Source organism: Bos indicus, unplaced genomic scaffold, assembly GCF_029378745.1.
Source record: "Bos indicus isolate NIAB-ARS_2022 breed Sahiwal x Tharparkar unplaced genomic scaffold, NIAB-ARS_B.indTharparkar_mat_pri_1.0 scaffold_70, whole genome shotgun sequence".
NCBI classification, from domain to species: Eukaryota; Metazoa; Chordata; class Mammalia; order Artiodactyla; family Bovidae; genus Bos; species Bos indicus.
Window position 1 is genome coordinate 352,214 of NW_027223730.1, and position 26,435 is coordinate 378,648.

A 26,435-nucleotide genomic window follows, 5' to 3' on the forward strand; every position below is an offset into this window, starting at 1 on the left:
ACTTGAGCGCCCAACTTGCCCGGCACCTGTCCGGTGCCCAAACCCAGCAGAAGCCAGGGAGGCGCGGTCGACCGCAGCGCCTCAGCCCCTCCCCTTCGCACTACCGAGGCCCCCCCTTTGACCCCACGCCAAGCCCTCGACCTTCCTGAGAGAGCAGACGAGCCACAGGCAGGCACACAGACAGACACACAGACACTCGCACGCACCCACGCCAAGGGAGACAGCTGGCCTGCGCAAGCTCCTGAGCCAGAGCCAGAGCGCCTGGGAGAGGCGGGGGCAAGACGAACGGGCCGGCGGCTGGCTGTCAGGAGATACAGAGGCAGAAATACATGAAGATTCCGAGACAGACTCCAAGACGGCAAGAGGAGATACACACACACACACACACACGCACACACACACACACTTGAGTGTGGTCTTTGGAAATACTTGTGTTCGTAGTTGCTGGGTTGAGCCCAACTTTAATACAACCCATGGACTGCGGCCCCTCAGGCTCCTCTCTCCGTGGCATTTCCCAGGCGAGGATACTGGGAGTGGGTTGCCATTTCCTTCTCCGGCGGGATCTTCCCGACCCAGGGATCAAACCCCAGTCTCCTGCGCACGGATGCCTTGCCATCTGAACCAGGACATTGCTAATTCCCTAGGCAAAATACAAAGAATAGAGCTCGTGTTCTACTAAATGGAAAGATGATTTCAAAAACAGAAGCTGTCCTTTGTTGGTATCTTTGAATCTTTATGTAGTTTTCGTTGATTTTTACTGTTAAGGCTAACTGAACAAGGCAAGAGAGAAACCCCAGAATTGAAAAGCAATTGACGGTTTTGAAAGAAACATGTGCAGGTGAAGCTCTCTTCCTTTTTGAGAGATGCTTAAATGCAAAATCTTGATTCAACACATATGACTTTTGTGCACTTTCTTTCAAATCTCCATGACAAAACCCTAAGGCGTCCAGGAAGAAAGGAGTAGAGGGGCAGACAAAAAGAGCAACCTTTCCCCTTGGTGCCATCGCAACCAGCTGCTTAGTTCCTTCATCTCAAGGACTATCATCTGGGCTTCTCTGGTTTGTCTGATTCTTGTTTCGGGGACCGTTTCTCGTCACAAGGCTGTCAACAGTGGGGGTGGGGGTGTGTGTGTGTGGGGGGGGGAGCCCTTCTTTCCATTCCACATGAGACCCAGTGGACAATCCAGGCCCTGCCCACTGCATTGAGTGTGCAGCAACAATATCAACGGTAATGCGGGTGAACAACACGTATTCCTGGAATCCACTCCGTTGGCTACTGACTGTGTGTGGTGGTGGTCTGGAACCTAGACCTGGAAGCTTTCTGGATGATTGCAAATGACACCAAAGTCTGAGGACGATGGAAGATCTTCACATTTCTGCAAGAGCCACACACCTCCAGAAGGAACCACAAGACTTGCCTGAAATGGTCAAGGTATAAGTCTTGGACTCAACGTTGGAAGGTCTCCACCTTTGCTATGGAAGTCAAACGATCTTTCTTTGAAATGAAAATGGAGCATACTGAACGTTCACATGCTTCTAGAGCATTTGAAAAGCCCTAACTTGTAGAAATCTGCTGTACGAGTTCCTTGAAAGCAAGAACCTCTATGTATGGATATGTCTTCATGCCTTAGATTGTGCCTCGAATATAGTGTACACATCAACCCAGGAAAGGAAAGAATTGACTCGCCAAATAGACAAAGAGATCAAAAGTGCCGAGCCAAGTGACCCCTTGAGGCTTCCAAGAGCTTTTCTGTCTTTCACACACTAAGTAAATACTGAGCACCTACGATGAGCTAGGAGGCATGTAATAAGTTTCAGGGAATAGAAGGCGGAGAGAAGAAGACACAGAGTTCCTGCTTTCACTGAGACGACTCTAATGATACATCACAGGCAGATCCTTTGAGAACCTATAGAGGGGCCTCTTCCCTCACCACAAAACCTGGGTGTCAGGGAAGGCTTTCCAGAGGCACCATTTCGTTGAGGTCCATAGGTTGAACCTAGGTAAACCAGGGTTGAGATGCAGGAAGAATTTCAGGCAGGGAAAATAGCATCTTGGAAGGCTATGTGACCAGGGAAACTTAGGACATTCAAGAAACGAAAAATGCCCTATGGGATGGAAGCCAAAGAGTGCAGAGGGCATTCCAGGCAAAAGACATCAGAGAAGAACGTGAGGAGCAAGCCTGAAGGGAAGTGGTCGTATCTTCAATATGCTGGGAAAATACGAGAGCCGTTGGAGCAGGGAGGTGACAGCATTGCATCTGCATTTCCAAAAGGTCATCTTGCTCCACATCACTAATGATTGGAGAGGCTCAACTCCAAACTCCAAGGAGGGACCACTTCACATGAGTCCGATTGGGCCTCACTGCGATGTCTGTCAATAACCAGTGCTGGAGAAGATGTGGAGCAAAGGGAACTCTCCTCCACGGTGAGTAGGAATGGGCGTGGGTAGAGCCGGTATGGAAAAGAATATGGAGGTTCCCGAAGGAACTAAAAGTGGAAGTAGCGTATGGTTCAGCAGTCCGACTCCCAGGCATAGATACACCCACGGTATAAGTGAACAAGATAGATGCCCCGTTTGGGCACATCTATCTGTGCGTGCGTGCGCACATGCGCATGCGCGATGGCCTGCGAGGCAGGGGGTGGGGCGGGGGCTGGGGCTCTGGCTGGAGTCCGTGCAAGCCCCGGGATTGCCTGAGGCAAGCCAAAGGAGCCCCAGATGGAGACGGGACTGCCGGTCGTCGGGTGTCCTGGAAGCCGAATGCGAATGCGGAGGGGCTCGCGGGCCGCGCGGAGGCAACCCAGGTCTGCAGCGGGAGTCGGGGCCCCGGCCAGCCGCTCCCCGCGGCCCGGGAGGGGCTGGGGCTGCGGGGGGGATCCAAGAATCGGGACGCGCGGCGGGGGCTAAAGGACCTCTTCTGGTAGGCAAAAAGCCTCGAGCACCCGGGATTCCCAGGTGGTCTCCCATCCAAGATCCTAACCAGGCCCGACCCTGCTTAGCTTCCGAGATCAGACGAGATCGGGCGCCTTCAGGCTGATAGGGCCGGAGCCGGAGGCGGTTGGCGCGGGGCGCCCTAAGAGCCTTGGGCTTCGCCTCCCTTTCGCTCTGCCCTGCAGGTCGGGCCAACGGGCCGCACCTCTCGTCGGGGGGCGTGCTGTACTTGAGCCGCAAGACCGGCGACCGGACTCCAGCCTGCTGACGCCGGCCCGCCCCCCGAACACCGCCAATACCAGACCAGCAAGCGCCTGGCCGGGCCCGGGGGCCCGAGGGGCTTCCAGGAGCCCCCATTGACCGGGAGGGCGTGCGTGCGTGCGTGCGCGCGGGGCCTGGGGGCTGGGCTGAGGGGTGCGGAGGTCTCGGCGCCCTCCCACCCGCGGCAACTCCAGACCCGGCCGCGCTGGCTGAGCGGGGCCTCCCCCGGATCCCATTCGCTGCTCAGGCCCGCGCGGCCCCGGAGGTGTCGGTCTTCGGCGCCCGCCGCCTCCCAACCCCCGCGGCCCAGGGGCCTCTGAAGCCTCCTGCGGGCCTAGGCGCAGCGAAACTTGAGCGCCCAACTTGCCCGGCACCTGTCCGGTGCCCAAACCCAGCAGAAGCCAGGGAGGCGCGGTCGACCGGAGCGCCTCAGCCCCTCCCCTTCGCACTACCGAGGCCCCCCCTTTGACCCCACGCCAAGCCCTCGACCTTCCTGAGAGAGCAGACGAGCCACAGGCAGGCACACAGACAGACACACAGACACTCGCACGCACCCACGCCAAGGGAGACAGCTGGCCTGCGCAAGCTCCTGAGCCAGAGCCAGAGCGCCTGGGAGAGGCGGGGGCAAGACGAACGGGCCGGCGGCTGGCTGTCAGGAGATACAGAGGCAGAAATACATGAAGATTCCGAGACAGACTCCAAGACGGCAAGAGGAGATACACACACACACACACACACACACACACACACACACACACTTGAGTGTGGTCTTTGGAAATACTTGTGTTCGTAGTTGCTGGGTTGAGCCCAACTTTAATACAACCCATGGACTGCGGCCCCTCAGGCTCCTCTCTCCGTGGCATTTCCCAGGCGAGGATACTGGGAGTGGGTTGCCATTTCCTTCTCCGGCGGGATCTTCCCGACCCAGGGATCAAACCCCAGTCTCCTGCGCACGGATGCCTTGCCATCTGAACCAGGACATTGCTAATTCCCTAGGCAAAATACAAAGAATAGAGCTCGTGTTCTACTAAATGGAAAGATGATTTCAAAAACAGAAGCTGTCCTTTGTTGGTATCTTTGAATCTTTATGTAGTTTTCGTTGATTTTTACTGTTAAGGCTAACTGAACAAGGCAAGAGAGAAACCCCAGAATTGAAAAGCAATTGACGGTTTTGAAAGAAACATGTGCAGGTGAAGCTCTCTTCCTTTTTGAGAGATGGTTAAATGCAAAATCTTGATTCAACACATATGACTTTTGTGCACTTTCTTTCAAATCTCCATGACAAAACCCTAAGGCGTCCAGGAAGAAAGGAGTAGAGGGGCAGACAAAAAGAGCAACCTTTCCCCTTGGTGCCATCGCAACCAGCTGCTTAGTTCCTTCATCTCAAGGACTATCATCTGGGCTTCTCTGGTTTGTCTGATTCTTGTTTCGGGGACCGTTTCTCGTCACAAGGCTGTCAACAGTGGGGGTGGGGGTGTGTGTGTGTGGGGGGGGGAGCCCTTCTTTCCATTCCACATGAGACCCAGTGGACAATCCAGGCCCTGCCCACTGCATTGAGTGTGCAGCAACAATATCAACGGTAATGCGGGTGAACAACACGTATTCCTGGAATCCACTCCGTTGGCTACTGACTGTGTGTGGTGGTGGTCTGGAACCTAGACCTGGAAGCTTTCTGGATGATTGCAAATGACACCAAAGTCTGAGGACGATGGAAGATCTTCACATTTCTGCAAGAGCCACACACCTCCAGAAGGAACCACAAGACTTGCCTGAAATGGTCAAGGTATAAGTCTTGGACTCAACGTTGGAAGGTCTCCACCTTTGCTATGGAAGTCAAACGATCTTTCTTTGAAATGAAAATGGAGCATACTGAACGTTCACATGCTTCTAGAGCATTTGAAAAGCCCTAACTTGTAGAAATCTGCTGTACGAGTTCCTTGAAAGCAAGAACCTCTATGTATGGATATGTCTTCATGCCTTAGATTGTGCCTCGAATATAGTGTACACATCAACCCAGGAAAGGAAAGAATTGACTCGCCAAATAGACAAAGAGATCAAAAGTGCCGAGCCAAGTGACCCCTTGAGGCGTCCAAGAGCTTTTCTGTCTTTCACACACTAAGTAAATACTGAGCACCTACGATGAGCTAGGAGGCATGTAATAAGTTTCAGGGAATAGAAGGCGGAGAGAAGAAGACACAGAGTTCCTGCTTTCACTGAGACGACTCTAATGATACATCACAGGCAGATCCTTTGAGAACCTATAGAGGGGCCTCTTCCCTCACCACAAAACCTGGGTGTCAGGGAAGGCTTTCCAGAGGAACCATTTCGTTGAGGTCCATAGGTTGAACCTAGGTAAACCAGGGTTGAGATGCAGGAAGAATTTCAGGCAGGGAAAAGAGCATCTTGGAAGGCTAGGTGACCAGGGAAACTTAGGATATTCAAGAAACGAAAAATGCCCTATGGGATGGAAGCCAAAGAGTGCAGAGGGCATTCCAGGCAAAAGACATCAGAGAAGAACGTGAGGAGCAAGCCTGAAGGGAAGTGGTCGTATCTTCAATATGCTGGGAAAATACGAGAGCCGTTGGAGCAGGGAGGTGACAGCATTGCATCTGCATTTCCAAAAGGTCATCTTGCTCCACATCACTAATGATTGGAGAGGCTCAACTCCAAACTCCAAGGAGGGACCACTTCCACGAATCCGAATGGTCCTCATTGCAAAGTCTATCAATCACAAATGCTAGAGAAGATGTGGACCAAAGGGAACTCTACTCCACATGCAGATTGTGTGGGTGAATTCTCTCAGAAATTACGGGAAGAAGTGCTCCATTTTGTTTATTGCATTGTGTTTAGGGGAACTAATTTGGAATTAGTGGAGCCCTTTTCTCAGTATATCATTTCCAAACTAGGGAACTATAATTACAGTCTGATAAGATGGAACTCAAATAACTTCTGAATGTTAATTTATTTTGAAAGAGGAAATAATCTTGCAAAGGAAATATAGACAAACAGGAAAAGCATAGTTGTCAATATATTAACCTAGAGATGCTTCAAATATTGTTTAAGATATATGAAAGTTTCATGGAGTATTTCACATGAAGGAATTATTTCCTCTTAAAAGTCAAAAGGGCTTCCCTGGTGGCTCAGAGGTTAACGCATCTGCCTGCAATGCAGAAGACCTGGGTTTGATCCCTGAGTCAGAAAGATCCCCTGGAGAAGGAAATGGCAACCCACTCCAGTATTCTTGCCCGGAGAATCCCATGGATGGAGGAGCCTGGTGGTCTACAGTCCACGGGGTCGCAAAGAATCAGATACTACTGAGCAACTTAACTAACTTAAAAGTCAAAAAGGATTATGAGTCCACTCATAAAAATGATTTGTTCTTCAGTTTTATCATGAATTACCTGACTAAAGGATGATTATTTATTGTATTATTCCTTCAAAATTATAGCACATTGTTCACTTTCCAGATTTATATTTAATTGATATTTATTTAACATTGACTCTGTGCCAGCACTGCAAAACCCACCCACACACCCTACACCAATTTTGTGATTTCATTAGAAACCACTTAATCAAGCAAATTCTATAGTTACCTCTATTTTACATCCTAAATTGGCACATTATATGTCACCCTACTTAACACCATTAAGATTATCTCTTTTTTTAAAACTCTTGATAAATATAATTCCTTGCTTCCTCACAAAATAATTTAAATTATATAAAAACTGGAACTTTGTCTAATTTATCACTGTATTCTTAGCTCTTAGAAGAATATTAGTACTAGATAGTCAAAGACTCGTATTAAATGAAAATGATTTCAGTGGGTCTCAAAATAACTTGTCTTTAAAAGGCATTGGTGCCATTTAAAGTAGATATTAGGCTTCCATTTTCTCATCAATGATTCGTTTCATTGGTTTTGTCATTTCAGATCACTTTCTTGAACATCAGATCATGGAAGATAGAAATAATGTGACTGAATTTCTTAGAACTTTCTATGGACAAGAAAGTCCAGATCCTCTGCTTTTTATTTTTCTTATTCTGTTACCTGGCTATTTGGTTGGGGAATTTGATCATTGTGATTTCTATTACATGCAGTCAGCTAATCACCCAACCCATGTACTTCTTCCTTAACTGCCTTGCACTCTCAGACCTCTTCTACACCTCCACTATGACACCCAAACTCATGACTGATTTACTGATGGAGAAAAAGGCCATTTCCTATAAAAACTGCATGACACAGCTTTTCACCACCCACTTCTTTGGGGGGGGGATTGAGGTCTTCATCCTCACAGGGATGGCCTGTGACTGCTATGTGGCCATCAGCCAACCTCTCCACGACGCCATCACCATGAACAGGCAAAAACGTCACTCAATTCTCATAGCGTCGTGTGCAGGGGGACTTCTTCATTCTCTTGGTCTCTTTCTTCTTGCGATTGTTTGACCTTTCTGTGGCCCCGGTGAAATAGATCACTGTTTCCGTGATGCATATCTATTGTTGAAACTAGCCTGCACTGATACTCACAAAATTGGCTTTTTTGTCATTGCCAATTCTGGCTTGATGGGACTGGTGCTCTTTGCGGTTTTGATGGCCTCCTACATTTTGATTCTGTATAATGTGTGCACATATTCTGCAGAAAGCCACCATAAAGCACTTTCCACCTGTAGTTCCCACATCACAGTCCGTGATCCTCTTTTTCACACCTGTCATCTTTGTTTACATTAGACCTGCCACAACATTACCAGAAGATAAAGTGTTTACGCTCTTCTACACAATTATTGTCCCCATGCTCAACCCGCTTATCTACACACTTAGAAACATGGAGATGAAAAATTCCATAAGAAGAGTTTGGTGCAATAAAAGGTTCTGGGAAGGGAGCTTAATGATCTGAAGGTCATTCATCTGACGCCAGTGACTGTCTTCTCATCACTCCCTCTGTTGCTGATTCTCTCCTGCTAATGGGAAAATCAGTCAGAATGTGTAAAAGCCAAGCCTCCAACAACAGCTTGCCTTCAGTGGTTCCTTCTTTATTTTCCTCTCAATGTGTTTTCCTTGATTTCACTTTTCACTAATAATCCCCTTTGTTTAAAAAAAAAGAAAAGAAAAGAAAACTTTTTACAGAGTAAAAACACACTGAAAAGTCTGGAGGGAGAGTGATCCTGCCTGTATTGAAGGCTAAACCTGGGGGAGACCTAGCTCTCAAAATACTTGGCCTCAAGGTATAAAAGGTAATAATATGTTAAAAGGTAAAAGACAGTTAAAGAATCCACCTGCTAATGCAGGAGACACAGGTTCAATCCTTGGGCCAGGAAGATCCTCTGGAGAAGGAAATGGCTACCCACTCCAGTGTTTTTGCCTGGGAAATCCCATGGAGAGAGGAATCTGGTGGAATACAGCACATGGGGATGCAAAATAGCTGGACATGATTCAGTGACTAAACAAAAACAAAAAGGCAGTTATAGGAAAATAAGAACAATCACATACTGCAAACTCCTTTCAGAGCTATATACCTAGCCTTGTATCCTACAACTCTAGATTTCTTTTAATCAAGTACCTAGAGATCTTTTTGTGTGTATTTGTGAACTGCGATTATTTTACTTAAGTGAAAAGAATATATAGATCTAAATACAACATAGTGTAAAGTCCAGCCTAATAGTCTACATGGCAAGTCTTACAGTCTGAAAAGCAAGTCACTGTGTGATCTGTTTGTGAAGTAACATTGTAAGTATTGGGGAAAATATATGTGTTTATATATATATATATATATATATACACACACACACACACACACACACAAACTCTTGCTATTTTAACTGGGTTTGACATTAAGTATACATAATCAAGGAATAAATAAACTACAACTGACTTTGCTACAAAAAAAGAAGAAAATATAAATCCTTTAGTTCCTCAAAATAGATGATTTATCTCAAAGTAAAAGACTTTCACTTACTATCTAAATCCAAGTGTAGAATAATCCTAAAATAATATTTGACAAAATATAGATCAGACTCAGTGATGGGAATATATATATATATATATATTTCTGCTGCTGTGCTTAGGTGTTTCTGACTCTGTGGCCACATGGACTGTAGCCCACCAGGCTTCTCTGTCCATGGGGATTCTCCAGGCACAAATATCAGAGTGGGTTGCCATGTTCTCCTCCAGGGGAATCTTCCCAAGCCAGGGACTGAACCCAGGTCTCCCACATTGCAGGCAGACTCTTTACCAACTGGGCCATCAGGGAAGCCCAAGAATACTGGAGTGGGTAGCCTATCTCTTCTCCAGGGGATTTTCCTGACCCAGGAATCAACCAGGGGTCTCCTGCATTGCAGGTGGATTCTTTACCAGTTGAGCTACCAGGGAAGTCTAATGTGTATACATCCATACCTATAGGATTTTCATGATTTTCTAGTGCAAAGTATACATTTTGTTTGAAATACATTTTTAAGATTGCTGCATTTTCTTATGAAAATGTGCACAGTTTTGGATATAAAATGTAACTATTAATAGTATAGATTTGTATTCTATATAATGAGTTAAACTATATTTAATACTATAGATTTATTTTAGGTAATAGGATATTTTCTAATGTTTCTCTCTCAAATAATGTAATATTTTTTAGAATTAATAGGACAGATTATTAATTTTAAAGAATCATATTATTAATATGTCATAAAAATGTTGTTAACTATTCTCCACACAAAGATAGGCCATATTAATATTTGGCTATATTATGTGTGTGTCTCCTTCAGAATTTTCCACAGTTTATTGTGATCCACACAGTCAAAGGCTATGGCATAGTCAAGAAAGCAGAAATAGAAGTTTTTCTGGAACTCTCTTGCTTTTTCGATGATCCAGTAGATGTTGGCAATTTGATCTCTGGTCCCTCTGCCTTTTCTAAAACCAGCTTGAACATCTGGAAGTTCATGGTGCACGTATTGCTGAAGCCTGGCTTGGAGAATTTTGAGCATTACTTTACTAGCAACAAAGATCTGTCTAGTCAAAGCTATAGTTTTTCCAGCAGTCATGTATGGATGTGAGAGTTGGACTCTAAAGAAAGCTGAGGGCCAAAGAATTGATGCTTTTGAACTGTGGTGTTGGAGAAGACTCTTGAGAGTCCCTTGGACTGCAAGGAGATCCAACCAGTCCATCCTAAAGGAGATCAGTCCTGGGTGTTCATTGGAAGGACTGATGTTGAAGCTAAAACTCCAACACTTTGGCCACCTGATGAGAAGAGCTGATGCATTTGAAAAGACCCTGATGCTTGGAAAGGTTGAGGGGAGGAGGAGAAGGGGACAACAGAGGATGAGATGGCTGGATGGCATCACTGACTCAATGGACATGGGTTTGGGTGGACTCCGGGAGTTGGTGATGGACGGGGAGGCCTGGTTTGCTGCAGTACATGGGGTCTCAAAGAATCAGACACGACTGAGGGACTGAACTGAACTGAATGTGTATGTGTCTTATTTTTGTACTTGCAAGATAATTTGCTAATATTATTTTCATATTTTGCTTAATATTTAAATGTCAAAAAAGAATGGTGTCTCAGAATTGTAAATAATAATCTTAAGGAGGCAGAAGTTATCAAAGTAACCGAATGAATATGTAGTAAATAATGTAAATTAACCAAATCTTACTTATTTTCCCAATTGAATTATCTCCTCAAGTGGATCAGTTGTTTGGAGTTACATTTTCATAAAGATCATCCATTCATCTTCCCAGATAGTTGCAAATATCTGGTAATAACTGATATTTTTCAATATCCCCATCTCTGTGTTTGCTTATAGTGTACAATAGCCTTCCATAGAGACCTCAGCTCTGCCTTCATGTGTAAATTAAGCATAAACCATAATCCATGACCTTCAGCCATGAACTACAGAGTTTAATATCAGATATTTTGGGTGAGGAATTTTTGAAAAAGCTGCTTACAATATATGCCATTCTTACCTCTCTTGTTAATAAATACAAGTACTAGGAAATAAAGAGGCCAGAATATATTGCTTCATTTCACAGAGACATCATTCATACAAATCTCTCTCTCTCGGAATGAGGCTTAAAATAAGACATTATTCTGCCTGCCTCATTCAGTCTGGTTTCATGAGCAGTTCAGGTTGTGGGGTGGTGGTTGCTTTTTGCTAGTAAATCACACTGTATGAGAAAACTCATATACTGATTTTAATTCCTATTACGTGGGGATTTCTTATGTTATGTCGGTTCAGTTCAGTTCAGTCGCTCAGTCGTGTCCGACTCTTGGTGACCCCATGAATCGCAGCATGCCAGGCCTCCCTGTCCATCACCAACTCCTGGACTTCACTCAGACTCATGTGCATCGAGTCAGTGATGCCATCCAGGCCATCTCATCCTCTGTCGTCCCCTTCTCCTCTTGCCCCCAGTCCCTCCCAGCATCAGAGTCTTTTCCAAAGAGTCAACTCTTTGCATGAGATGGCCAAAGGACTGGAGTTTCAGCTTTAGCATCATTCCTTCCAAAGAAACCCCAGGGCTGATCTCCTTCAGAATGGACTGGTTGGATCTCCTTGCAGTCCAAGGGACTCTCAAGAGTCTTCTTCAACACCACAGTTCAAAAGCATCAATTCTTCGGCGCTCAGCCTTTTTCACAGCCCAACTCTCACATCCATACACGACTACAGGAAAAACCATAGCCTTGACTAGACGGACCTTTGTTGGCAAAGTAATGTCTCTGCTTTTGAATATGCTGTCTAGGTTGTTCATAACTTTTCTTCCAAGGAGTAAGCGTCTTTTAAGTTCATGGCTGCAGTCACCATCTGCAGTGATTTTGGAGCTCCAAAAAATAAAGTCTGATACTGTTTCCACTATTTCCCCATCTATTTCCCATGAAGTGATGGGACCAGATGCCGTGATCTTCGTTTTCTGCATGTCGAGCTTTAAGCCAACTTTTTCACTCTCCACTTTCACTTTCATCAAGAGGCTTTTGAGTTCCTCTTCACTTTCTGCCATAAGGGTGGTGTCATCTGCATATCTGAGGTTATTGATATTTCTCCTGGCAGTCTTGATTCCAGCTTGTGTTTCTTCCAGTCCAACGTTTCTCATGATGTACTCTGCATAGAAATTAAATAAGCAGGGTGACAATATACAGCCTTGACGTACTCCTTTTCCTATTTGGAACCAGTCTGTTTTTCCATGTCCAGTTCTAACTGTTGCTTCCTGACCTGCATACAGATTTCTCAAGAGGCAGGTCAGGTGTTCTGGTATTCCCATCTCTTTCAGAATTTAATACAGTTTATTGTGATCCATGCAGTCAAAGGCTTTGGCATAGTCAATAAAGCAGAAATAGATGTTTTTTCTGGAACTCTCTTGCTTTTTCCATGATTCAGCAGATGTTGGCAATTTGATCTCTGGTTCCTCTGCCTTTTCTAAAACCAGCTTGAACATCTGGAAGTTCATGGTTCATGTATTACTGAAGCCTGGCTTGGAGAATTTTGAGCATTACTTTACTAGCATGTGAGATGAGTGCAATTGTGCGGTAGTTTGAGCATTCTTTGGCATTGCTTTCTTTGGGATTGGAATGAAAACTGACCTTTTCCAGTCCTGTGGCCACTGCTGAGTTTTCTAAATTTGCTGGCATATTGAGTGCAGCACTTTCACAGCATCATCTTTCAGGATTTGAAATAGCTCCTCTGGAATTCCATCACCTCCACTAGCTTTGTTTGTAGTGATGCTTTCTAAGGCCCACTTGACTTCACATTCCAGGATGTCTGGCTCTAGGTCAGTGATCACACCGTCGTGATTATCTGGGTTGTGAAGATCTTTTCTGTACAGTTCTTCTGTGTATTCTTGCCACCTCTTCTTAATATCTGCTGCTTCTGTTAGGTCCATACCATTTCTGTCCTTTTTCGAGCCCATCTTTGCATGAAATGTCCCCTTGGTATCTCTAATTTTCTTGAAGAGATCTCTAGTCTTTCCCATTCTGTTGTTTTCCTCTATTTCTTTGCATTGATCACTGAGGAAGACTTGCTTATCTCTCCTTGCTGTTCTTTGGAACTCTGCATTCAGATGCTTATATCTTTCCTTATCTCCTTTGCTTTTCACTTCTCTTCTTTTTACAGCTAAGTCATACAGTGACTCACTTAGTGGCTCAGTCACACACTTGAGAATGTAAGGAACAACACTTCTTGAAACAGGCAATATCGAAAACAATAGCAGTAGTAGTAGAATCATAAGTAAGAAGTTAAGTCAAGAACTTCTATTAGGTGTAGCCCAGTGACATCTCCATGTCATCTGACTTAGTTTGCTAAATGACTATAGCTTGCTGTTGATATCCTGCTTGTAGATCCTGAGCATCTGATCTTTATTCAAAGACTGGTTATTGAGATAAACTTTAGAAACAAACTCAGAATGTCCTTTTTAACAACTTAATTCAACCTCTTAGCAATGTAACATAACCACAAGGAACTATCTAAGGAGTGAGTCTTAGTAAATATAGACCTTAATTAAAAAAACTGGAACTTAATATTCAGTGAAACATAATAGATGCCATAGGCCTGACATCAGTTAGGTGGATTTTTCTTTTAGAGCTCCCCAGTATACGTTGAGATTTCTGTATATGTCGGGAGACAGTCTTTTTATTTACCTGATAAGACTGTTCAGAACCCAAGTGTCTCCAGTTTCTGGAGGGATGAGGCAGAGAGAAAAAAGGTATACTTTTACCCATAGGAGTAAATCACTAGATTGTTTTAAACGATCAGTAACTCGAGGAGAAGTGCTTCTTTATATCTGAAAACACAGAGTAAAAGTCAACAATATGTCAGACAAAAAGTCGTGAAAATTGTGGTCATATTTAGCAGTCTACTCCATCCCATGCAATTGATCCCTTTGTTCTGCTGTCCTTGCCCAATGACCAAGGACATCAGTGAAAGCAATAGTCTCGAAGAGACTCATGAAGTTTTTGTGAACGTCTGTATGACCTGTCCAGCAAAGTGGGTGCCCTGATCACTGGAGATTGTGGAAAGCACCTTTTAACCATTTTTTTCTATTCTGAGATATTAATCCTGAAGCCAGGAAAGGCATTATCAAATAAAAATGAGGCTTGTCAGGGAGCCAGGAAAAGCCAAGTGGCCATCTTGGACCTCTCATAGCCCCAACTCTTTGGTTTATGGCCATTTTTAATCCATTTTAAATTCCCTGAAGACATGTTAACTTTTGTAGAAGCAGAATGAGCTTTGTTCATATGTGCTGTAGTCTGTTCTCAAAAGCCATATTCCAAGAAAACTTTGTTCTTTTAATCAGTGAGAGAAAACCAAATTCCAGTTTGGTAACAGCTTATATTCACTGTGAAACAATAGTTATTCACTTAGTCATAGTAACAATAAGACTTCAAAGGCAGTTTAATGTCTTAACAAACTTGTAGCATGCACAAAACTCTTCTTTCACTTGCAACACACCTGTTTACACTTTCTGTATTCATCACTTCATTTGTCCATTTAGAGGACAGCCACCTGTACGTTTAGACTTACTTTGCTTTTCCTTAATAGAATGGAATTCCATTCCTTATTACTTTTTATTAAAAACACACATCTTACTTTTCTTCAGAAACCATGACTTGTACTTTACATCATCATTCTGTAGATTGGTAAGGATAAATCACCCAAAGTTATATCATTTATAAAAGTATCTTCACAATGCCTCTGTTAATTAGATCAATAAACAAACATCAATATCATGTATCAATTCAGTAATGATTATTTCCCAGATCACACAAGCCTCAAATTCATTTACTTTAATTTTCTTGAATTTAGAATTGTTTGATTTGTAAGCACTGACTTCTCTTTAGGCCAATTAATTAGAGCTCATTGAACCACTTAGCCTTTAGCAATTTTTTCCAAGGATGGAGACATACACCGACACACACACAAATCTGGACAGACAGAAACCTCAGTTTTCGACCTGAAATTTAAAATGTCTCTTTGTCCCTTTTATTTTCTTGGCTTGAGTTCCAGCTCATGGCTGGAGTCCCAGATAGAGTGGGCTGTGTATCTCAAGGACATGATAAGAGTTAACTCAGGTTTTTCCCCAGGCATGTTTCTGTTTCTCAGGCAGGATCAGAGCTCCCCAAAAGAGTATTTTCACAAGTCAAACTTTTAGTAATTACATGTGCAAAAAGAACCAGTTTTGCAATTTCAAAAAGATTCCATTTTACCTAGTTTTCTCTGGAGTCTAAAGAATACACATGGCCATTCAGGGTTCAAAATGTCATTTCTCCTTCATGTAGTCATAGCTTCATAGCTAAGCTTTAAACCAGAGAGTGCTCAAATTGGCTCTGATGACAGGGGTAGACTGATCGATAAGATGTCCCAGCAGGGATTCTCTCTCTGGGCAGGTGAGGTCTTCTCTTAAAGAAACCCCATATATAAGGGATTTTTAGGCCTTGAGGATCAAAATTATCCCAGTTTTTCAAGATATTATTCAAGGGGCGTGGTTCTGGACTGTTAGGCCCCATCTGTAAGAGAGAAAAAAGCAGTGCCCAGTGCCATGGCTTTTTTCTACCAGAGGTGTCTGCCCCTGCTCTAGACGGGGTTGGAGACTGATTCTCCAACTAAGCTTCCTTCCCTGGCCAGAGCTAACCTGTGTCTTACAGGTGAAGGTGTCCTACTCCCAACCCCCCTCGTTCTACCACCCAGGTATGGTGGAGATGCACCAGGGTTAGACCTGATGGCATCCCAGATTGATGTCCAGGTCCTCACCATTAAAACCTTGGTTTGATTTCCCTTTTATTCCGGCACCACCTGGGGTGGGACAGAGTAGTTTTCCGGATGCTTGCTGAGCCAAGACCACTAGGGGAAGCACCCAACTTCTGTGTACCTGCGCACATTCCTCATAACAGTGTAAGTGGCAAGTCATAAAGGGATGCACAGAAAACCCAAGACGTCCTCCTGAGAGTGGCCACACGAGTCTATTTAATAACAAAGGAGGCGATGGAGGGCCCGCCTGCGAGGAAAAACTAATCCTTCATATTCATGGAGTGCCAACATCATCCTTTTTATTCCTGTCCAGCAGACTGTACAAAAAGAATACCTAAGGAGTTGAGACAAGAGCCACTGGAGGGCTTCATCTGCTCTGCTAAGAGCTAGAGCTACGAAGGGAAGAAGCCCAATGCACTTTCAATCTGCCCAAATCTGGGGTGTCCCAATCTGTGTCCTCAGGAATCTCATGCTCACCAGCAATGCCTCAATCCATATAGTCCAGAGGCATAGCCATGACAAGAACTTGCCTGTGTGTCTGTGGGGTCAGGATGGTGATTTCCAGTCTGAGAGATGTCCCTGGAGCTAGAGCTCCAGCTAGCTCCCTAAAGTGCTCCTGTCTGCAGTGTCCTGTAAAACTTGGAGTGGGGGCCTTGCTAGAAAAGCACAATAACAGCATGGATTGCAAGTCCCTTGAAAGTCTACAATCTGGCACACAAGGTTAATAACTTTAATTCCCCAAGCAGATATGAAATGGTCAGAGGGACCAGGAAAAGCTGACTGGGGAAAAGAAGTTCAGTCCACATGCTTCTGATTTAGTAAAGTAGCTGCTGCTGCTGCTGCTAAGTTGCTTCAGTCATGTCCGACTCTGTGAGACCCCAGAGTTGGCAGCCCACCAGGCTCCCCCGCCCCTGGGATTCTCCAAGCAAGAGTACTGTAGTGGATTGCCCTTTCCTTCTCCAATGCAGGAATGTGAAAAGGGAAAGTGAAGTCACTCAGTCGTGTCCAACTCTTAGCGACCCCATGCACTGCAGCCTACCAGGCTCCTCCGCCCATGGGATTTTCCAGGCAAGAGTACTGGAGTGGGGTGCTATTGCCTTCTCCGTAGTAAAGTAGAGACCACAGTAAAAGAGCAAAAGAATCTCAACTCTGAGTGTTCTTACCTTGTCTTGAAGATCTTGGTCAAGCCCCCAAGATGATAACCTAGCAGTCAACAGTGACCGATACCACTGGATTCATGGTGTCTAAGAAGAAGATATTACTCTGGGGCCAAAGACAGTCTCAGTCACTCAGAGCTTTGTGTATATTTTATTTAAAGTGAAGGTGACAGAAAAAGCTTCTGACACAGACATCAGAAGGGGCTCACTAATTTAAGTGGGGCCATATATACTTCTCAACTAGCCTCTGAGAATAGACAAAAAACATCTCAAGGATGTGAGCGTTTTGCCCACACCCTTTCCTATAACATACATCCAAAGCTCAAAAAGAGGAATGTCCTTGAACCTGAGATACTGCTCCCTACAATGCCTACTTGTCTTAGGCAAAAGAATGTGAAAAAGAAAGCAAGCTTGCCTCCTCCTTAAAGGGGCTTTAGGCTTGGACTCTTTATCAACCTGATGGGACAGGTAAGTATACAGTTAAACTCAGAAAACTCTAATGTTGTAATGGTGGTGAGTAAAGCATTTGTATAATATACCACTGATAACTCATGTAAGTATATCACTTATAAATTCAGTATGAAGGTCAAAAGATAAAATATCAAAATAATGATAACTACAAAATGAAATAATGGAACTATGTTTGAAGAATTAGATGACAGTATGATACGAAGTCAACAAACAGAGAGACTCAATGAAGAGCTACAAATTAATTTTTTAAAAGGAAACTAACATAAATTCTGGATTTGAAAACTAAAATAATTGAAATGAAAAATTGATAGGTTCAACAGCACATTTGAGATGCTAGCAGAAATAATCCATAAACTTCAAGATGAATTCATAGAAATCAATGTAAAAATAAAGAGAAAAAAATGTTGAGGGAAAATGATCTAAGGCATCCATTCATTACACCATCAAGTATGGAAGGAGAGAGACTCTCAGAAAGCAGGGAGAGAAAGTGGAGGGAGTAAAATTACTTGTAGACGGAATGGCTGACCGGCAGGTCAGAGCGAAAGGGAGGTGCAGCGCAGGGCTCTTAGGGCGCCGGGCGGCAGCAGCCTCCTTCTAAGGCCATAGCACCCTGAACGTGCCCTATCTCGTCTGATCTCGGAAGCTAAGCAGGGTCGGGCCTGGTTAGTACTTGGGTGGGAGACAGCCTGGGCATACCGGGTGCTGTAGGCTCTTTGCCTTCCCTCTCCTTTAGCCCCCGCCCCACGTCCCAACTCTTGGGCTCCCGCAGCCCCAGCCCCTCCTGGGGGTGGGTGGCCAGGGCACCGACTCCCGCTGCAGACCTGGGTTACCTTCGCGCAGCCTGCGAGCCCCTCCGCATTTGGCTTCCAGGAAACCAGATGACCGTCCCGCGGGTCTCCGTCTGGGGCTCCCTTGGCGTGCCTCAGGCAATCCCGGGGGGCTGCACCAGCTCCAGCCCCAGCCCCAGCCCCAGCCTCAGCCCCAGCCCTACCCCCAGCCCCACCCCCACCCCACCCCCATCCTCGAAGACGAACGCCCGAGCTCGCGCGCACCCGCGGGCACACACACATATATGTGCACAGACGGTGCATGTATCTTGTTCAGTTATACTTTTGGTGGATATATGCCTGGGAGTGGGACTGCTGAATCATATGGTACTTCTAGTTTTAGTTCTTTCAGGAACCTCCATACTCTTTTCCGTAGTGGCTCTACCAACTCACATTCCTACTAACAGTGGAGGTGAGTTCCCTTTTCTCCACATCCTCTCCAGCATTTGTTATCTACAGACTTTTCCATGAGGACCATTCTGACTAATGTGAAGTGGAACCTCGTTGTAGTTTGGAGTTGAGTCTGTCCAATCATGAGTGATGTGGAGCAAGATGACCTTTTTAAAATGCAGATGCAATTCTATCACCTCCCTGCTCCAACTGCTCTTGTATTTTCCCATCATAGTGAAGATATGACCAAATCCCTTCATTGCTTGGTCCCCCCTTTCTTCTCTGATGTCTTTTCACTGGAATGCCCTCTGCACTCTTTTGGTTCCATCCCATAGGGCATTTTTCATTTCTTGAATGTACTAAGGTTCCCTTGTCACGTAGCCTTCCAAGATGATATTTTACCTGCCTGAAATTCTTCCTGCATCTCAACCCTGGTTTACGTTGGTTCAACCTATGGATCTCAACTCAATTATTAGTCTGAAAAGCCTTCTCTGACACCCAGTTTTTTGTGAGGGAAGAGGCCCCTATAGAAGTTCTCAAAGTATCTGCCTGTTATTTATTATTAGATTAGTCTCAGTGAAAGAAGGAACTGTGTTTCTTCTTCTCTCAGCATTCTATTTCCGGAAACATATTGCATGCCTACTAGCTCATAGTAGGTGCTCAATATTTATTCAGTGTGTGAAAGACAGAAAAGTTCTGCGAAGCCTCAACTTTTCACTTGGCTCAGCACTTTGGATCTCTTTGTATCTTTGTCGATGCAGTTCTTTTCTTTCTTCTGTTGATGTGCACACTATATTCAAGGGACGATCTAAGGCATGAAGACATATCAATAAATGTAGGTTCTTGCTTTCCAGGAACTCATACATCAGATTTCTATAATTCAGGGGTTTTTTTAATGCTCTAGAACAATGTGAACTTTTAGTATTATCCATTTTCATTTCAAAGAAAGATCATTTTACTTACATAGCAAAGGTGGAGACCTTCCAACTTTCAGTCCAATACTTATACATTTATCACTTCAGGCAAGCCTTGTGGTTCCTTCTGGAGGTGTGCGGCTCTTCCAGAAATGTGAAGATCTTCCATAGTCTTCAGACTTTGGTGTGATTTGGAATCATCAAGAAAGTTTCCAGGTATAGGTTCCAGACCACCCCCTCAAAGAGTCAGTAGTGAATGGAGCGGATTCCAGCAATATGCATTGTTAACCAGCATCACTGGTGATTCTGTTGCTACAGACTCAATGCAGTGGGCAGGGCCTGGACTGCCCACTGGGTCTGATGTGGAATGGAAAGAAGGGCTTTCCCCCTCCACTGTTTCTAGCCCTGTGACTAGAAACGGTCCCCAAACAAAAATCAGACAAACAAGATTATCCCAGATCATAGTCCATGAGATGAAGGAACTAAGCAGTTGGTTGAGATGGAGCCAAGGGAAAAGGTTGCTCTTTTTTTCTCCACCTCTACTCCTTTCTTCCTTGATGCCTTAGCGATTCATCATGGAGATTTGAAATAAAGTTCACAAGAGTCATATTTGTTGAATAAAGATTTTGCATTGAACCAACTCTAAAAAATGAAGAAAGTTTCACCTGCCACATGTTTCTTTTAAAAAGTCAATTGCTTTTCAACTCTGGGGTTTCTCCATTGCCTTGTTCAAGTAGCCTTAATCGTAAAAATAAAATAAAACTAAATAAAGTTTCAAATATACCAACAAAGGAAAGCTTCCGTTTCTTAAATCATCTTTCCACTTAGTAGAACACTAGCTCTTTTCTTTTTATTTTGACTAGGCAATTAGTTGTATTGTGGCTCAGATGGGAAGGCATCCACCTGCAGGAGACTCAGGTTTGATCCCTGGGTCGGGAAGATCCCCTGGAGAAAGAAATGGCAAACCACTCCAGTATTCTTGACTGGGAAATGCCACGGACAGAGGAGCCTGACCGGCCACAGTCCATGGGTAGCATAAAAGTTGGGCACAACTGAGCAACTAAGAACAGAAGTATTTCCAAGGACCACATTCAAGAGATTTGGAACTCTTGCTTGACTCCCTCATGTTGACCATGTTGACTAGGCAGCAGATAGCAGCTGATTCATCTGTACAATTAACAAAGAATGTGTCATTCTGTTCTATACTTTTCTGTACTGTAGGAAGAGACTATACAGAGCAGATGTCTGGACTTGTACAGGACTTTTGGTCCTTTAGAGGATTACAGTTGCACCATCAATGCTTGCCAGAGGTGGCAGGAAGGCGGCCCTGAAAGTTTGAGTCCAGACATGTCCAGTGTTTTAGGATATATCAGATGAGTAAGAATGCATTTACCCTTCACTATGTCTCCATAGAAAGTTGCTTTGGGTTTGGAGGTACACACACACACACACACACACACACACACACACACCCTGCCGCCGAGACAGGTCAAGAGCTAGAAACCACAGGTAAGGGAGACGGAGAAAGAGGGAGAGAGAGACAGCAAGAGGACACGCAAGCTTCCCAACCCCCGGCCTCCACACCCTCCCCCCTCCACTCTGGGTATCCACCCGGCCCCAAGTCGACCCGACCTCACCCTCACCCACCGACACACTCACACACACTCTCACACACTCACCCTCTGGCCTGGGGGTGGGGGCTGGGTCTCGCCTTAGGTAGCCAGGCCGAAGGGGACCTTTGAGACCTCGGCTTTGAGGAAGTCTTGGGGTCCCCACGGGTGACCGCCAGCCCCAGGGTACCGCGTCCAGCCAGGCTCGGCCCAAGGCTGACGCCCCCTCCCTTGGGGAAGCTGCTTCTTCCGTGTGGCCTTCCTCTGAGGTGCGTCACGGGCTGTGCCAGTGTGTCTGTCTCAGATCCGATGCCATCCTCTCTCCCCTGTCTGTCTCCTGTTTGCTGTCTCTCTGTCGCTCGCTCTGTGTCTCCCTCTGTCTCTGCCTCCGTGTGTGTGTGTGTGTGTGTGTGTGTGCGCGCGCGCGCGCACGCATCTGTCTGTCTGTCTATCTGTATCTCCCTCTCACAGTCCTGGAGTCTATCTCTGAACTTCCATCTCTTTCTGCCTCTGTCTCTCCTGACACCCGGCGGCCCGTCCGTTCCTCTGGCCCCGGCCTCTCACAGGTGCTATGGCTCTGGCTGACGAGGTTGCGACGGCGGGCTGTCGACTGTCTGTGTGTCTGTCCATGTGCCTGCCTGTCGCTCGTCTGCTCTCGCAGGAAGGTTGTGTGCTTGTCCGGCGGCGTGGGGGAAAGGTGGGGGCCTCAGTAGGGCGAAGGGGCGGGGCTGAGGCGCTCGGGTGGACCGCGCCTCCATGGCTCCTGGTGGGTTTGGGCACCGGGCAGGTGTCGGGCAGGATGGGCGCTCAGGGCCCTGGCTGGGCTGCACCTAGGCCCACAGGAGGCTCAGAGGCCCGAGGGCCGCGGGGGTCGGGCGGCGGCGGGGCTGAAAGCCAGACACCTCAGGGCCGCGTGGCCCTGGGCAGCGAACGGGATCCGGGGAGGCCCGGCTCCCCGAGCGCGGCCGGGCCTGGAGAGGCCCGGGGTGGAGGGCGCCGACACCTCCGCGCCCCTCAGCCCACCCCCCAGGCCCCGCACGCACGCACGCCCGGCATGCCGCTGGGGGTCCCCGAAGCCCTCCGGGCTGCCGAACCTGGCCAGGCGTTTGCTGGCCGCGGGGTGGCAGTGTTCGGGGGCATGGCGGCATTGGCCGGCCCGAGTCTGGCCGTGGGTCGTTCGGCTCAAGTACAGCGTGCACCCCGGTGGTGAGGTGCAGCCGGCTGGCCTGACCCGCAGGTCAGAGAGAAAGGGAGGCACAGCGCAGGGCTCTTAGGGTGCCAGGCGGCAGCCGCCTCCTTCTACGGCCATACCACCCTGAACGCGCCTGATCTCATCTGATCTCAAGGGCTCACATTTGATGGTGGTCTTGTCATCTCCTACCTCTTTCTCGTAAAGCTGGCAGCTGAGGGAATGAAGTAAGTGTAAAATTGAATAACAATAGACTGTGTGGAATCTGTGAATGTGGAGCTCTGTGAATCCGTAGGTCTAAGGAGAGACTGGCAGCTGCCGACGTGGAGTATCTGTCCCCATGACCGCGTTTACGTCATCAAATGTGCCATTGACCGCCCTCCCCCTACCCCGGGTGGCAGGGACCCCCACGTGGCAGCCCCCAGGCTCGCTCTCTCTGGCTCATCCACCCTCTAGAAGTTTCCCCAGACCCTCAGTAGGAGTGGGCACTGCTGCGGGTGTGCGTTGTGTGTCCTCGTGCCCCATGTGACGTTGCACGACTAACCGCACTCTGTGTTTGCACCCTTCCTCCCGCGCTCATGGGACCAGGCAGCGTGGTGGGAACACAGGGGCTGGATTCTGCTACAGTCAGGACTTGCTCCTGATGTGCTTCAGGGTGAGTACAGGCCGGCTGGTCCTGCGGGGGCACGGAGCCCACGCCCCAGGGAGTGGAGGGTCAGTGGGTCTCCGGAGGTTAGCCTGGGAGAACCCTCACAGCAGAGAACGTGACCTTGGTGCCCCACTGCCGCCGGAGTGGTCAGAGCATGGCCAAGGCCCCTCGCATAGGGACGCATGGGTATCCCTCCCACAGCGCCAGTGCTGCCGGCCACGCCCTGCGTGCACGTTCTCGGAGGGAACAGGGCCCAGAGCGTCAGGGTTCACGAGGCTGCCCTGCCCTGGGCCTCTCCGTGCGGAGGCCAGTGTTTCACATGGAGGTGCACCGTCATCTGGGGCTCGGCCACCGCTAAGGGGCTACGCTCCCTTGCAGGTGCTGCTCTGGGTGGTCCTCTGGTGGGTCCCGCCCTGGGGCCCAGCCCTGCTCGAGCAACTCTGAGGGCAGGAGGCTGTCTGCTCTGTCCTGTTCACATCTCAGCTAGAAAGCTGGATTGGGCTTTTGAGTTTTTTTTACCAGCAGCTTTTAGCTATATGTCAGAATAAAGTCAGCCACAGAGTTCTCTCCTTGATCTGCTTGGCCCTCCATGTTTCTCTGAATTCTCAAAGCAGCTGAAGCCCCAAAGGGGGTGGGGGGTGGGGGTGTCAGGAGGGGCAGGGGCTGGGGCACCAGCTGCCAACCCAGGACTGACTTTTCTGTGTGTGTGTTTCCAGTTTACCTGCACGAATTCTCCAGATGTTTATACAGCAGCCAGTATACAACAAAGACTACATTTTGAACTCGATGTAATCTTTACTCTGTTAATACTTGTTACATGGACCCGAAGATATTACAGGGTTTTTAATTAGTGAAAAATTCATGAATACCATAGAGAAAATATTTTAGAATTTAATGTTTCTGATATTTATGGAAACTTATGACTTCATTTATATAATTCCTTCCTTTTTCTTGTATATTCAGGCTATGAATATCCTTTCAGATCAATTCATGTTCTGATACCTGATTTCAGTCTTTCAAATGAATGTACTGTAGTGCTTGTCTGTATAAATCCTATGAACAAACACAGGGCTTTTGTAAATGATGCATTTATTGTAATTATTCTTGTTTAATTTTTCAATGTTAAACCATGAGAGAAGGGGTTTTCCTGCGATTATAAAATCATCATGACACGGTGTGCTTTATTATCCTTCCAGAATATAACCAAGCTCTCCAACAATCACTCTGAAATAAGCAAACTTAATTTCAACCAGTTGTTGTTGGATGTTAACGACTGGCCTAAACTGTACTTTTTCTAGCAAGAAATGCTTTTTGTCCACAGCGTGAAGTGATTTAAAAGTACTGGGTGTTAAATGTGAGCTTCTAATGAAATTTGGGCTGAAAGGATGCCTAGAAGAAGACTGAAAATCTCTCCTGTAACCCAGTCTCTGTGGACCCGGATCCCTCCTCTCCGGTGAGACTCTTTGAGGACCAATCGCGATGCCCTGCACCCGCTGCAGAGCCATCGAGCTGGACAGTGAAGGTGCCACTTCCCAGACAGACAGGGTAGTGTAGCTCTGACAAAGCCCTTATTTTTATGTAAATCATCTTTTTACATGATTGTAAACATGTTTAAAGAATGGACCTAGGCATACATTTTTAGACTGTGATGACATAGCCATTCTGGATTGTATAAGTAGCAAATGTAATTTTTACTTTTTCAGCGGCACATTAAAAAAGCCAGCAAGAGATGCGTTCAGGTCACAGTGTGATATTTATTATGCAGCTGGTATCTTGGTAGACAGAGACAGCATGTTTCTTTACATGTGGGTTCCGCCTTTAATTTACTTGTACAATTCATTGTTATCATTCTATTTTCCTATTAATCTTTTGTGAACTTCCCGAATATGTGACAAAGTATGTACAGTCTACTTTTGAACTATTTTTATCACAGTATTATTTATTGCTTTCTTTCAATAAAGTACTGAAGCAAAATTTCCCAGGGCCAATAAAGAGTGCCGAGGGTAAGCTGTACTCTCACTGAGAACAGACCAGAGCTGGTAATGGGAGCCCGTGTCATCACACGGACATTCTGTTAAGAGAAACGGACGGATGCAATGGAAAGGCCAGAAGGCGGAAGCATAGGTGTCCCTAGAGGACGACCGACAGTGTGTTCATGCCCTTGGCTCCGGAGACAAGAGGCTCCATCACTTCAGCATCTGCGGGGACAGGGCCCCTCTGCTGCTGAGGTGTGGGCAGCGGGCCAAGGGTGGGAACAAAGTTCAGGTGTCGAGGCTCGCCATCGGTCACAGGGTGGGGTGTCCGAGGGCAACCTTGACGGGGATCCAAATGATGCACCCTAGTCCAGCATCAAGTCCTCCCCCAGCATCAGACCCTAGTCCAGCATCAGACCCCAGTCCAGCGTCATGGCCCTAGGCCAGCATCAGGCCCTCCCCGACCCTCAAACCCTCCCCCCACCTCCGACCCTTCCCCAGTATCAGGCCCCCCACCTCCAGTATGAGGTGTGGCAGCCCTACTTGTCTGATACTCCTGAGCACACTCAGGCAGCTCCAGAGCAGCAGGACAATAGCTCTAGCAGGAGGTGCATCTTTAGGAATCACCTGCGGAGCAGCAGCAGCTGGGGTTGTTTCAGGCCAAGGAGAGACAAAGAAAAGGCACTTGTGCAGGAGGCAGTGGAGGCTGTGGGCACGTTCCCCCAGCTCTGTTTCCTCCCCGTCGGGGCTTTGCTCTTCTGCTCTCTCACAGGCCCCAGGGTGGTGTCCTTCCAGATTCACGGTCTCCTTGATATCTCAAGCCCAAGTCCTGAGTTGCGTCCCAGTCTGGTGTGGCAGAGGGCTGGGAACACCCAAGCTCAAGGGCTGAAAGGATCCCAGGGGGACAGCCGGGCCCCAGCAAGTGGCAGGGCAGGGGATGAGGGTGGCCGCCTACAGAGGGCCCCGGAGCAGCACTGGAAGGAGAGCAGTGATGCCTTAGCTCACTCGGGGACGCTGCCCGGCCTGGCACTCAGAGATGTTACTGCCAGCTGCTCTGGGGATACAGGAAGCCTGGTGAGTGACACCACGCCACCCAGGCCGTGTGGTGGGCACTGCTGACCATGGCCTCGGTTTTCATTCTGGTTCCAGCTGTCCCTCCAAGGGTGACGGGCTCCTCTTCCGAACGGCACAGGTATTTTCTTTCTGTGGGTGAACGCATCCCTTGTTTCTGTTGGTGCTGTTGTCGCTCATCGTGTGTTTTCCTCTTTACAACCTGTGCTTGCTGCTCTTCCAGTTTAACTTAGGAGCAGCCCTTATTTTCTGCATTTCTAGTTGTCAGCATTCACTGGGGC

At 46.8% G+C, this 26,435-nt stretch overlaps 1 protein-coding gene, 1 long non-coding RNA gene and 3 pseudogenes across 12 annotated transcripts in view; 3 read left to right on the forward strand and 2 right to left on the reverse strand.

Annotated features, from left to right (window-relative positions):
• The window catches only part of LOC109578038 (liprin-alpha-1-like), a 392,515-nt gene that overhangs the window by 337,944 nt on the left and 28,136 nt on the right, over positions 1–26,435 (reverse strand). The gene's annotated exons all lie outside the window — the stretch shown is intronic.
• On the forward strand, positions 100–25,422 carry LOC139182043 (uncharacterized). The gene is made up of 3 exons (XR_011565629.1): positions 100–2,801; positions 23,050–23,116; positions 23,827–25,422. It is a non-coding gene; the product is annotated as an uncharacterized lncRNA (long non-coding RNA).
• LOC139182066 (5S ribosomal RNA) lies at positions 2,928–3,047 on the reverse strand (annotated as a pseudogene).
• On the forward strand, positions 5,493–9,635 carry LOC139182044 (olfactory receptor 4P4-like; annotated as a pseudogene).
• On the forward strand, positions 18,124–18,242 carry LOC139182068 (5S ribosomal RNA; annotated as a pseudogene).